Raw genomic sequence first — 14,053 nt, 5'->3', positions numbered from 1 at the left:
TCAAGTAATAGCTCCACTTTGCCAAAAAAAAAAAATGAGAAAACAATACAAAGTCCAAGCTCATACAACCAATAGCTATTCCTGAACCTGTGTTTTCCAACCCCAGTAGCCATTTTCTTATTTAATCAATAAACCTTGGCCTATCTGACTTGGATAAATTTATTTAAGGATATTGCATTTTACTCATCTTTTACCTCTAAGCCAATATCTAGATCTTTTGGGAGCAGGCATAACAAGAGGTGATCTTCAAATGGAAATAAGCAGCAATCAGGTGGTATTTCCTAGAGAGATAAAGAAAAAAGATATATGTAGGTGGGTAAATGAAGTAATTGAGATTTTTGCATATGAAGAGGCAGTCAAGATAAATAGCAAAATAAGGGATTATGAATATGTTTGTACACCTTAAAACAACAAGCAGTTTCACATGATTTATGTACTTGGGACAGGCTAAAACCTCACTAGTGTAATAGTTGAGTCGTTTGTCTTAGCAGCTATCCTGTTATTGGCAATCAATAATGCAGCGAAGATGATTGATGGCTTTGTTTTCTTGTAGTGTCTCAGCTGGTTTAAATTATTTATTTGACATATTGCCTGTTGGCAGATGCAAGGAAACCAATGACAATACATTTGCATGGCTTGATGTAAAGCTGGGAAGAAAAAAAGGCCAGTCCTTGATCTTTGAGCATGTGATACAGAGAAGGATGAACTGTGCAGGAATATCATGCCATGAGCTGTGCATATGGAGATGAACGAAGCTTCAGGGTTCTGAAAGTGTTATTCCAGGTTGCATGAAGATCTTCTTCTTTAGAAGCCCAGTTCATGGGCACATGCCTGACTTCCATGGGGAAGATAAAAGGGGCCAGGGTTTCATACATCACATCCTGCTATGATTTTTCTGCTAAGATGTTTTTGTTTCTCAATTGGTGAAGTTCCTTAGAACAGAAACTGTATCTTATTTATGTTGATAGTTCTGGTCTCCAGAACAGAGTGGTCAGTAAGCGCTTGTTAATGAATGAAAGAAATGAGTGAATGAATGAAGGAAAAGCAAACAAACAAAAGAAAAAACAAAAACCAAGACCAATTACAACTTTTGCCTTGGGTTCACATGTGACTAATCTTATAAGTGAAGTGTTGCTTTGGCAAGAGGTTATAACCTAGGAGTCAGCTCTGTGGTTTAATCTTAGGTATGACGAGCACAGTGCTCAAGTATTTTTGAGTTTCTGGATTTTTAATGCAGAATGAGGAAAAAGGGAGTTCATAAAGTTATAAGAGAATTTAAATTCAAATATAAAAAATATTGAAAAACTTTACAAACTAACAAATTTTATCAATAAACTGGATTTATTGTTTTGAAGCCTTGATTTGGAAGGTTTTCCAGCTTTTATGGTAGAAATCAGCTCATCATGTCTGACCTCAAGCTAACATAAAGATTATTTAACAACAGGCTCTTGTGAACTGGCTTCCCGGGGGGTAAGTGGGAGAGATGAAGGGTTTCAGTTTAGATAAGTGAATTTTGTGATCCTTCTTGAAATTGGCTGGCCTGTGGAATAGTTCTATTATGATAGGAAAAGAAAGTATAAAATCTCCCATGGGGATAGATTGAGATGTCATTTCCATGCCAGAAGGAGTTACAACAAGCTTACGGGGAAAGGGGTGCCCAGAAAGGATTTCTCCATTACCTCATGTGAAGATATTTCAGTGAGAGATGCTTTCAACTGAGCAAGCACTTGGCAGAGACCAGAAGAGGACATGGGATCCTAAGGAACTGAAGTCAGAGACAGTTGTATACTGTCTGTGGGTGCTGGGAGCAGACCCCCTTCTTGAAGGACTTCACCTAAGACAGACTTATTACTCTGGCTACAAATTTCTCTGTACATTGAAATCACATTGGTGCTTCTACAAGCATATAAATAAACGACAGTAAAACCCTTCACCTCACTGACTTGTGATATTGTCTGGCATCAGGATTTTCAAACAGTGCCTGTGATGCACGACTATCAGGACTCATGATGTCACCATGCTATAAGAAGCCTCTGCAGGCCTTTGGGGCTTAAGAGACATAGTTTATTTTGCACCATTCCTCTAAACTTGAGTGGAGAAGGGACTGTGGATGATACTACTGCATATCTATTAGGAAGGGAAGGATGATGGTATGGAGGAACCAGAAAATAAACATCGCCAAATTTAAGATCTCAGAAGTAGAGCATGTGTTTCTGAGTATGGTTATACTATGAAATGGTTTAAATTTGCAAACAGATAATCAGAATATAAATGACAGTGGCATACATGGATAGTTTGTTAGTCACATGTGAGGTTGTTGAGATGACGTGCCTTTCAAAACTTTGGAAGAGAAAAGCATAACTCTAATATGGCATTAGAGCAAAGGGTCTCCACTTGAGTGAAGGTCACTAGAGGCATACACTGCCCACTGATGTGGTACACTATGGTTGTGAGTTCTCATGTGGCAAGGGTGACAAGCTCTCAGTTGGCTGAGACTCACATGTGGGTCCCAAGAAGTTCACTTTGCCCAAATGAGAAAGGAACATCATTGTAAGAAACTGAACATTTTGGCATGGTTTGTTACTGAAGCAGACCCTCAGCCGTTCACTCTGATTCAGCAGAGAAACCAGAATATAAAGAAGGCTCCATGAATGCAGTGAGGAGCTGACCCAACTACTTAGTTCTCACTCAATGTGACTAATGAGTTGATGACAGCAATGGGATCAGGTGGGATTTTTGTTCTCTGGGTCACACTGCAGCCAGTTGATGGCTGACCATGAGTGAAGACAGAAAATGTATTTGCCTTGATATTTGCTTCGATTTGTACTTCATTGGACACTTAAAATAATTCACTTTGTCCCTCAAAGTGCATTTTTTTGATGCACACCTACTACATGATGTGTGGTATCAGTTCCCTGTTGATTTCCTCATGGACTCAGTGCAGTCATGGGTAGGCAGATGTTTCCCAGTGAAAGCATTAGTGGTTGCACTGCTCTCCTTCCTCAGTAGGGTGACCTGCGGCTTGGAATTATAGTGACTGAATATGAATGAGATCTGGGACTTTTTCTTTTTATTTACTTTTCCCATTCAAATGAAATGAATACTCATTGTACCAGGAAGGCAGACAAGGTTATTACCAGTGCAGCTGAGAACAATTAGTTCTTATTTGCTTAACACCATTTCTTAATGTGTGATTGTAAAACTTTTCACAGGATGTTTTAAATGTAATCAATTTTTCATTGTGGTTCCTAATAATTCAAAGAGCCTGGCATTTGCAATCAAGCCAACTGTGGTCGATACCTATTTTCTCTTAGTTAAAAAGGAATTTAACTCAGGGACACAAGTGGTGGCTTCTGGAACTCATTCTGTGTGTTTATTATTTTGTGAAACTGCACCCAGATTTATGAGCTTTCCGGAAATACTGTCTCACGTTATGGTCACCCAAATGTACTGCATGTTGAGAGTCAGTCCAGTAAGAACTTACAGCTTGTCACTGCTGCCTGATGAAAGAATTCAGTTGAGTGCTTTACATCTCTGCATAGCAATTCCTCACTTTCAAAATGAGAGAAATGTTATTTCATTGGTTTGTATTCATATTAAATGAAATAATGAATTATGAATCAGTTTACACCACACACCATTGGCTATAAGTGAACAATCCAACAAAAACTAACTAAACCTAGGAAAGAATTCAGAGGCTGCTGAACATGTTGCACTGTAGGTGTACTGATTTTAGGGATATCTGAATTTAGGCAATGAAAGAATGAGTCTAAGCTGCTTGCTTCATTTATATTGGTCTCATTCTCTTGATTTTAAATATGTGTTCCAAAGTCAGGTCAATATTATAGTCATGAAATGTATGGCATAGGACTGGTGATGTGGGCACATTAAAAAAGCATTTGCCTTGCAAGCATGAAGAGCTGCATCTCATCCCTAGAACCCACATACAAAAGGCCAGGCATGGTGGCACATGTCCGCCTGTAGTCTCACTACTGGAGAGACAGAGGAAGGAGGATGCCTCAGCCTGTTGGTCAGCAAGTCTGGCTGACTTGGTAATTCCTAGCCAGTGAGAAATATTATCTAAAACAAAACAAACAAAACAAAAGAAAACAACCCAAAACAGAAAGAGAGCAAATCTAAGAAAGAAAAACTTTTGACCAGCACACAGACATATGTCTATACACCTGCACACACAAATACAGAAAAATAACATATTTTAGTGTTTGGGAAAGAATGAACATTAAAAAAAGGAAGCACACAGTGAAAAAGCTATGTTTGCACTAGCTCTCATGGGCTCTCCTTCCCACCACTATCTTGAATGCCTTTTCATCATATTCTAAACCAGACATTGACAACTCCCAGCTTCCCATGGGCCCTCTCTCTGGCTTTCTACCTGTTTCTATAAGTGGAGTTTTATCAGAACATAGTTAGTACACATGCAGGCTTAGGTGTTTTCTAGGGCTGAGTCAAAGCTGAAATTGCGGAGTTGATTAGTGGAGACAGAGACTTTGTGACCCACCAAATATAAAGTGCTGTGCACTGGGCTATTTGCAGAAAAAGCTTTTGTCTTTCACAAAATAAGATTCCAAGTAATTGTCATGAAAATGGTTTGTTTACCAGGTGGCTGCAAGATAACCCATTGGGGAAACAAAAATATGCTTTGGCTTCTATTATTTCTTTCTGTTTTTTAAAGAATTTCTAAACAACTGTCCTTGAATATATAATGCTTATTCTAACAATATTTAGTGAAAGTATGCAACATACAGATTTATGTTTGAGTACATAGTATGCATATTTACAGATGGTTTTCAATTTACAATAATTTAGCTTAACAGTTTTTACTTCATGATATTTAACAAGTAACTCAGTCCCAGCAGAAGCCAGCTAACTACTTCACAAACTTCCATTCACTCTCCTGTCTTTACCTCTCATCTCACCATGGGAGAGTTACATGTGAATTAATTGTTACATTTAGCTTCACTTAAGTTCTTAGGATTCAAGCTAAGGTCCCCAAACTCTACCCAGTACAGAATGTTAGTCTGAATTCTAAATTTACTGAACTACACTACAAATTCAGTACTGTGCCCTGTGCTAGGCAGTAGTGATGAGAGTGCTGCAGTGCCAATTGGCTACAAGGGTACTGATACTTAGTGTGCTGTGTTGCTGATAGCTCTGTCATCTGTCTATATCTATCTATCTATCTATCTATCTATCTATCTATCTATCTATCTATCTATCTATCTATCATCTATCTATCTATCTATCTATCTATCTATCTATCTATCTATCTATCATCTATCTATCCATCTATCATCTATCTGTCTGTCCATCCATCTGTCCGTCTGTCTGTCTATCTATCTATCTATCTATCTATCTATCTATCTATCTATCTATCTATCATCTATCTATCCATCTATCATCTATCTGTCTGTCCATCCATCTGTCCGTCTGTCTGTCTGTCTATCTATCTATCTACCTATCATCTATCTATCATCTATCTATCTATCTATCTATCTATCTATCTATCTATCTATCTATCGCTTAAGGGAAAGAAGAATGAGAAAGAGTAAGAGGAGAGAGTATGTAGGGCTAAAAAAATTTAAATTATTTTAGAATGGCCAAAAATGCCAAACCAAATCAAACCAAGCCAAACAATCAAACCCCCCCCAGAGACAATCTTGCCAGCAGCTGTCATGCTATTATCACCCTGGGGAAGACTGTTTACTTTTAAACCAACTCTCCTCCCAGCCCATTGCTATACCTATATACCAGTATACCTGTTCCTGTGTAGACCTGGAACGCTCTCTCTTTGGAAGATGGCATGATGTAACTAAATGCTCATTTAAAGGATGTTGTGAAAGAATTAAATGCAACAGAAGGAGAAGAAGACAGACTGAGCATCTGATTACTGAAGCCAGACACACTGTGGAAACATCAAACGAATAAACAATCACATCTGCTTTGTTTCTGAATTTTAAAGAGAGTGGCATTTCTATTCATCATTTATCTTGCCTGGGATTTGAACAAATGTAGGGTTTCTGGCAGCAATTATTGATTTTTCAATATTTATAGAAAATGACACATGTTCTGCAAAATGTGATATTTGGGAAGTGAGGTGAATTCTATAAATGCAGAGGCCGGGAGATTCTGCTACCAGGACAATTTGTAAAATATATTTACACTGATTAATTAGAAATAGAAATGTCAATGAGTCACTAAAGCGAAACAATAAAGGGGTTGCTGAGACCCAGCAGGAGTAATGTTGCCTTGTTTCTTGGCTGGACTGGACTTGGCAGAGCATGGAAAAGCTTCCAGCCTCCCAAAAAAGTCTGGTAATAGAGCAAAGAAGCATTCAACAGTCTGTACAGGCTGTCAGTGGATGAGAAGATAATAAGCAATGTTCGTTCTTTCAGGCAATCTGGTCTTCTTTTCTATAGAATTTGCTGCTTAGATCTTTTGGATATCTGTTTCTTATAAATTTTATGCATATGCACATGTCTGAGTCCTGAAAACTCCTGGTATGTGGCAAGGGCTGTTTAGAAAATGTGACTCTTTGTAAGGATGGAAGGAGATGCTAAATCTTCTGAGACAACACTTTAGGAGAATGTGTTTGTTCTTGACTGCACTGTCTTGCCAGCCAACAGTGAATACTCATTCTCAGCCACATTGCCTGATTGTTTGAAGTTTCTGGAAGCTATAGGTATAAACAAGACTAACTTTCACCAAATTTCTGGGTGTAGTCATTGGTAGGCTTGTGCTATAAAATCACCAGGCAAGAGGAAAGTGTACATAAATAAGGTGCCTAAGCACTGAATATGTGGAAAGATTCAAGGCAGGAATAAGTCAGCCTTTAACAAATAGGCCCTTCTCTGTATTTAACCACTCTGCTGTGATAGATATGTGCTCTGAAGAGGGACAAAGAGAAGCACGTTGGTGTGGAGTTATACTGGGAGCCTGGGTAGATTCTTAGGTAGGTCCCACTCCCTGAGTGTAGCACAGGGGCAGATGTGGTTGATGTCAGCCTCGTGCTTCAGATTAGGTAGCAGTCTCGAGCAAGAGCCCAGTGGCTCTTTCCCAAGCTATTTTCTCTGTTTACTGTTAAATGTGATACTGAATTTGGTTAAACAATTTGCTTTCTTCTGCAGACCAAGTCCTGTAAACTAATCTTAGATCAGGTGATTGAATTTAGATATAAAATCCAGTGATTTTTAACTTGACCTTAACTAGTATAGTTTTTTTTTTCCCTGCAGTTCAGGGCTGATCTATGTGTTGATTTGATCTCTCAGTTCAAAACAAGTCCAATTCCAAATATTCCATCAACAACATTGTATTCCATCAAATGCAATAGACAATTTATCTATGCTAGATGAGAAAATACTTAGAAGTCTTGTTTCTACATGTCCCTTTCTTTCTGATCAGCTTGTGAAAAGCTGTTTTCCGCATGTCACCCTCAATATATCTGGCTTTGCTGTTTAACTAAAGATTTTTCACACTCATCAGGTCAGGGACTTTCTAATGTCAAATTAATAACTATCACATTGACTGTAGACCCAGTCTTTCAGATAATGCAATTTGTGACTTTCTTTCATGGTAATGTTTATCATGAGACTGTCAACATATATGCCGGATAACTAGGGACAAAACAGATCTTGCCTTTCATTGAATCTATGGTTTATTCAAGAATTCTCGCAGGCTCTTAGGCAGCCTTCTGGTCTCTGATATCTTGGGGGCAAATGGTATTCTGAACAATGAAGCAAGCTCCTTTCCTGCAGAAATGTAGGTGATAATGTTAACATTCACTGTGAAAGCCTGACCGTTGATAATAGAGATAAATACCATAGTGTTGATGGGGGTTGGAAAGAGGCACACACCATCAGGTTGGGGTTTTAATTTTTGTCCTGTCCACTGGCTCAGGCTTGTGGTTGAATACTTGTTTGGGGTAGGGAATCAGGACTTTGAAATACTGATGACCCAAAGATTTAAACACTTAAAGTGTAGACATTTACTATTGTTTTCAAAGACAGATTAATGCACAGGTTAAAGGGACAGATGGGACTGCCAGATGTGATCCAGAAAATTTAAGCTTCACCTACATTGCAGTGTTGCTGAGAGGATGTGTTCATTCATGTGACAGCCTTGAAATAGTTGTTAGTAAGTAGGTGTCCTGAAAATGTTTGCCTTTGTGCGAAGTGGGAGGAATGTCAAAATATAACTAAGAGATGACACCTGCTATCAAACTCCTAATACCACTATAGATGGTATAGAGAAGCTGAGTCATGAATGTACAGGGAAGATATTATATAATGCATAACACATTGACTATATAATTTCCAGGGTCAAAGAGGTATGGGTTTGAATTTTGGCTCTGCTACAAGCTGAAGCTTAGGCAGGTAGCAAACTTTTGGGCCCTATTAAGTTATTTGGGAAGTGGGATAATACGGTAATGGAGTCTGTGAAACTAGCTACTATTATAGATGTTAGTGTTAGAGAACTAGCATAGTTTGTAGGGACAAGAGGCACTTCTTTGCTTAGAAAATAGCATTTGACCAGGTCCACCCATTGCTACTAGTGTGGCTTTACAGTGTGGCTTGGAGATCTGTTTCATTAAAAACAGAGGAGGTTGAGAGGCTAGGTTGTTGATCTGGATGTAATCTTGGTGAGTCACTCTTCTGGGAATTTCATGTTTGCTGTACTAGAACCTGAATAACTCAGTCTGTGATGGCATCCATGCTTTTAAACCACGCATAGTCTAGTGGGTAAAACATCAAGAAGATGAGAAGTGGCAACACAGTGATGAATGTCAGAACTAGGAAAGTAGAAAGCAGAATGGAAAATTTTCGTCTAGTAGATGAGATGAGATGAAAGATGTGGTGGCTGAGTCCATAAATAGATGAGAAGTTACGTGGTGGGGTTACAGATAATAACCATGGTCTTCTTGGTATGCCTCCTCAGCTGATGTAACTCTGTCATCTCTGTATGCTCTTTAGTTTATACACGTAGGTCTTTCAAAGCCTCCTCAGCTGACAATGATCTTCTCTACATGCTCCCTTTACTTTACCTCACTTCTTTGCTTAACTTCTTTCTCTTGCTGGCAGTGTCTCTCCACCTACTCTGCCTGTCTCTGAATGTCCTCTCAGGGAGTTTATATCCATAACTCCATCATCACTGTTTCTAATTAATACTCACCTTTTTTCTATACTCCTCTTATATTCATTTTTAAGTAACTTCCAGGTTAAAGGCTTTAACATAAGTGTTAAGTACATTTAATGGTTCCTCTTTCTCTTACTGAACTTGTGCTTGGAATTGATAAAGATACCTTCTTTGTCTTCCCAATAGGTCCCAGTGTTTCTTCTAAGACCAGGAATATAACACACTGTCAATAAATATTGAATGAGGCCAGGCGGTGGTGGCGCACGCCTTTAATCCCAGCACTCGGGAGGCAGAGGCAGGCGGATCTCTGTGAGTTTGAGGCCAGCCTGGTCTACAAAGAGAGTTCCAGGACAGGCTCCAAAGCTACAGAGAAACCCTGTCTTGAAAAACCAAAAAAAAAGTATTGAATGAACAATTAAATAAATGATAGGATACATGAATTAAAAATCTTGTATTAAATTTCTTGTTCCAGTGACATGAGAAAAAATGCTAGGAAATGTGATATTTTGAGGTCATAAATTTGATTCTCATAGAAACATTGAAATCACAGAGTCTAACTATTTAATATACGTACTTGGTAAATATGTAGACAGAAACAAGGTATTATCTATTACGGACAGTGATTAATCATATGAAATGTTGATTTAATGTCAATCAGAGGACATGATGTCTGTGTATTTTATGCTGTCATAGAGATAAAGAGGAGAGAGATGGTGTAGAATTGGGTCCATGAAGTTAAGGGATTCATAGTTGTTATTATTTTCCATTATATAGCTGTGTTAGCTTTCCACTATTATATCAAACACATGATATGTGTGCGAAAGGTATAAGGTGGACCACAGCTTTAAAGATATTATTTCATGATCAGTTTTCTGTTATTATTTATTGACAATAACTGTTGGTTATTGACTAAGAATGTATTTCTTGCAGGAAATATAAAATGGATCTGATTCTTTCACATAATGGCCAAGAATCAAAATAAATAGAAAAAGACTAGAATTCAACAATCTACTTTAAAGACACCCCCACAATGACCCAGTCTTTCACTAGTCCCTCACTTTTCAAATTCACACACTTCCTAATAGCCTTGTCCTGGGAAGTAAGTCCTTATTACATAAACCTTTGGAAAACACTAGGACCCAATTTATATTGGTAAGTTTGACTCCTATGTTAGCTAATTTTCTGTTGGGGCAAAATGCCATGATCAGCAGCAACTTTTAGAAGTAAGAGTCTATTTCGGCTTATGGCTCCAGAGAGATAGTCTATAATGGTAAGGATAGCAAGGCCAAATGAGGTGGGAGTAGGGAAGCTGAGAGTTTACATTTTCAACCACATGCAGAAAGCAGAGAGAATGAACTGGAAGTGAGGAGTGGGTATGAACTCCCAAAGCGTGTGGTCATACTTCCTCTAGCAAGGTTCACCTTCCTAAAAATCTCACAAGACCTCTAAACAAAACTTCTAACTTGGGAGCAAATGTTCAAATACATGAGCCCATGGGAGACATTTTTCACCCAATCCAAGACAGTTTCAATTTAAAGTTTAAATATTACGGAAGGCCCATGAATATTTGTGCAAAACAATTCATAATTGTCAATATACACACCAAGACATATTTTTTTAACATGAGATTATAGTTTCATTTTCTGCAGAACAAATGCATGTCTATTGCAGTCATTTAAAATAGATTTTTTAAAATAAGCCTTTTATGCCAATTTATTCTTAAGTTTACATACAAAAATATCTTCTTGAGGAAAATAATGCTTAAAATAGTGATAAAATAAGATTTTTATCTCATCCTAAAATAAATAGATATTTAGAGGAACTTTTGATAGCAAGTGATTTTTCAGACTTTCAAATACTTTCCAAGATTATTTTTATTTAGTGAACTTATTCAGTATATACTACCAGGTTCATGTGCATAGGACTGTAATGTTTTTGAGACTAGATTCACATTCGCCTCCTTCTCTGACATGTCCCCTAAGTCTTTGTTATCCCCAGTCTTAGGATCTGAATCTTAGGAATTTATCTTATTTCATAACATGAGAACTCATGCAAAATCTCATGTGCATGATAGCTTGTCAAACACTGAAGTTTACTGACATCTGGGTAGCTCTAGATTCTCCCTTACTAATTCTGATAATTTTTAACTTTCATAAATTTTCAGTGACTCCATTTTTTCTCAAAAGATACACTGGAATACAATTTCTTCTTTATGACTACCATGATTCTCATCTTCAATAAATTCTCTTTAGGGCTGGAGAGATGGCTCAGAGATTAAGAGCATCGCCTGCTCTTCCAAAGGTCCTGAGTTCAATTCCCAGCAACCACATGGCGGCTCACAACCATCTGTGATGGGGTCTTGTGCCCTCTTCTGGCCTGCAGGCACACACACAGACAGAATATTGTATACATAAAAATAAATAAATAAAAAAATGAGAACATTCTTTAAAAAAAAATTAAATTCTCTTTAATCATTTTCAAAAGAGCAATACCACCAGGTAGCCTATCATCTATACAACAGCAACTGAGGCTCAACATTTGATGTGAAAAGTCTTTAAAATGGGAACAAGTCTTTATACCTCTGATTTATAGACTATCCCACTTCAACCCTGTTTAACACAAATCTTACATCTACTCCACTTTTCTTGACTATCTGAAACTTTAAATATCTTCACCTGGTCAATTGTCTCCTTCATCTCACCTGTTCCTCCACTTCTGTTTTTAGTTTTCTGTTTTTTTGTCTCATTGTTGTAACAAAGAACTGGAGAAAAACAATGTAAAGAAAGGTTTATCTTGATTCATAATTCCAGATTATAGTTGATCATAATGGACAGTGTATTGTAGCAGGAGTATGGCACAGTTGAACACATTGCATCTTCAATCAGAAAACATCTATAGCTGAATAATGATATTTAGCAAGTTTTCCACTTTTCACATGCAATGGTGCTGCCGACCTCAATTAACTAACCCTAATAAACTTTCATAGATTTACTCAGACACTTCTTTCTGTAGTTAGTTTAGATTCTGTCAAGCTGACTGTCAAGAGATGTCACCATATTCAGTGATTGGCTCCATTGCATACACATCTGTATAGGCTAGCAACCTGGCACGAGTCATTGGATCTTCCCTCTCTCTTACTCCTAAAACCCAAAACATCATCATACCATGTTGATTCTCTTTTAATTGTGCCTTTATTTTATTCATCCTCTTGATGTTAACTACAATTCTAGCTACTTATTTCTTATGATTTCCACTGTAAAAGGAACTATTCTTTCTTTTTAACTGATGTTACAAATTTCTACTCCTTTCCCAAACACTTCTCCTTTTCTAATTCATTCCTCATTTGTCAGTCAGAATAATCTTTAAAATGTTTAAATATGATTACACAATCATCTTTCCTTTAAATGTACATGACTTTATACTACTTTTAATAGTAAAAAATAAAAAAGATGGTATCTTAAAGTTGTCTTGATTTGCATTTCCCTGATTGCTAAGGAGGCTGAACATGACCTTAAGTGTCTTTTGGCCATTTGAACTTCTTCTGTTGAGAATTCTCTGTTTAGCTCAGTGCCCCATTTTATAATTGGGTTGATTAGCCTTTTACGGTCTAGTTTCTTGAGTTCTTTATATGTTTTGGAAATCAGACCTTTGTCAGTTGCGGGGTTGGTGAAGAAGAAAAACATATAGGTATCCTCCTGAATATTAACCTTCATCAGGCGATGAAAGGAGACAGAGGCAGAGACCCACACTGGAGCACCGGACAGAAATCAGGAGCAGAAGGAGAGAGAGCATGAGCAAGGAACTCAGGACCGTGAGGGGTGTATGCACACACTGAGAAAATGGGGATATTCTATTGGGAACTCACCAAGGCCAGATGGCCTGGGTCTGAAAAAGCATGGGATAAAACCGGACAATGAGGACTACTGAGAACTCAAGAACAATGGCAATGGGTTTTTGTTTTTTTTTTTTTTTTGTTTTTTTTTTTTTTTTTTTTTTTTCCCATTAATCTTTGCTTTATTTTTTAAGGCAAACTTCAGTTCAATAGGCTGGTTTTAATTAAAACTCCCCGCATTTCATGACTCGCTCCTGTTGTACTATGGAAAGGGCAGTCCATACAATTTCAGGGGAGCAATTCCCTTAACTACAAATATGCAAAATAGGGCTTGCTTCCTCAGTCTCGCTGGGCTGTTTTCTGCTTTCTGAGATGAGTCAGGGCACTCAAGGTTTCCGGGAAGAGGGGAAGAAAAGCATGCTGAGAAATGGTCTACCCCTTTAAAACAATGGCTGCTCTACCACAGTCTGAATAAATCTGCCCCCACCTCCCAGTTCTCTCTCTGAGAGAGCTAAGATGCTCTGCTAAGCTGTCCTTCCCCATTTATGGTTTAGCTTGGTACCTGGCTCTTCCATGCTCCTTGTCACATGGGCTAACCCAGACTAAATAATGTAGTATCAGACTTGGTGGCAATGGGTTTTTGATCCTACTGCACGTACTGACTTGGTGGGAGTCTAGGCAGTTTGGATGCTCACCTTAATAGACCTGTATGGAGGTGGGGGGGTCCTTGGACTTCCCACAGGGCAGGGAAACCTGATTGCTCTTCAGGCTGACGAGGGAGGGGGGACTTGATTGGGGGAGGGGGAGGGAAATGGGAGGCGGTGGCGGGGAGGAGGCAGAAATCTTAAATAAATAAATAAATAAAACTAAAAAAAATAAAAAAATAAATAAATATTTTAATCTGTGCAAAAAAAAAAAAAAAAGAATCATGGCACGGTTTTCATCAACTAGCATGGCCTGGATCCTCCTTCACTGCATGTTGTGTAGCCTTTCTCCCTTTTACCACTATTTGATGCAGCCACATGCTTTCCATTCTTTGTTTCTTGGTCCTCTGTCTAGATGTATCACATT

Source organism: Chionomys nivalis, chromosome 9 (assembly GCF_950005125.1).
Source record: "Chionomys nivalis chromosome 9, mChiNiv1.1, whole genome shotgun sequence".
Lineage (NCBI taxonomy): Eukaryota > Metazoa > Chordata > Mammalia > Rodentia > Cricetidae > Chionomys > Chionomys nivalis.
This window is presented reverse-complemented; position numbering follows the sequence as displayed.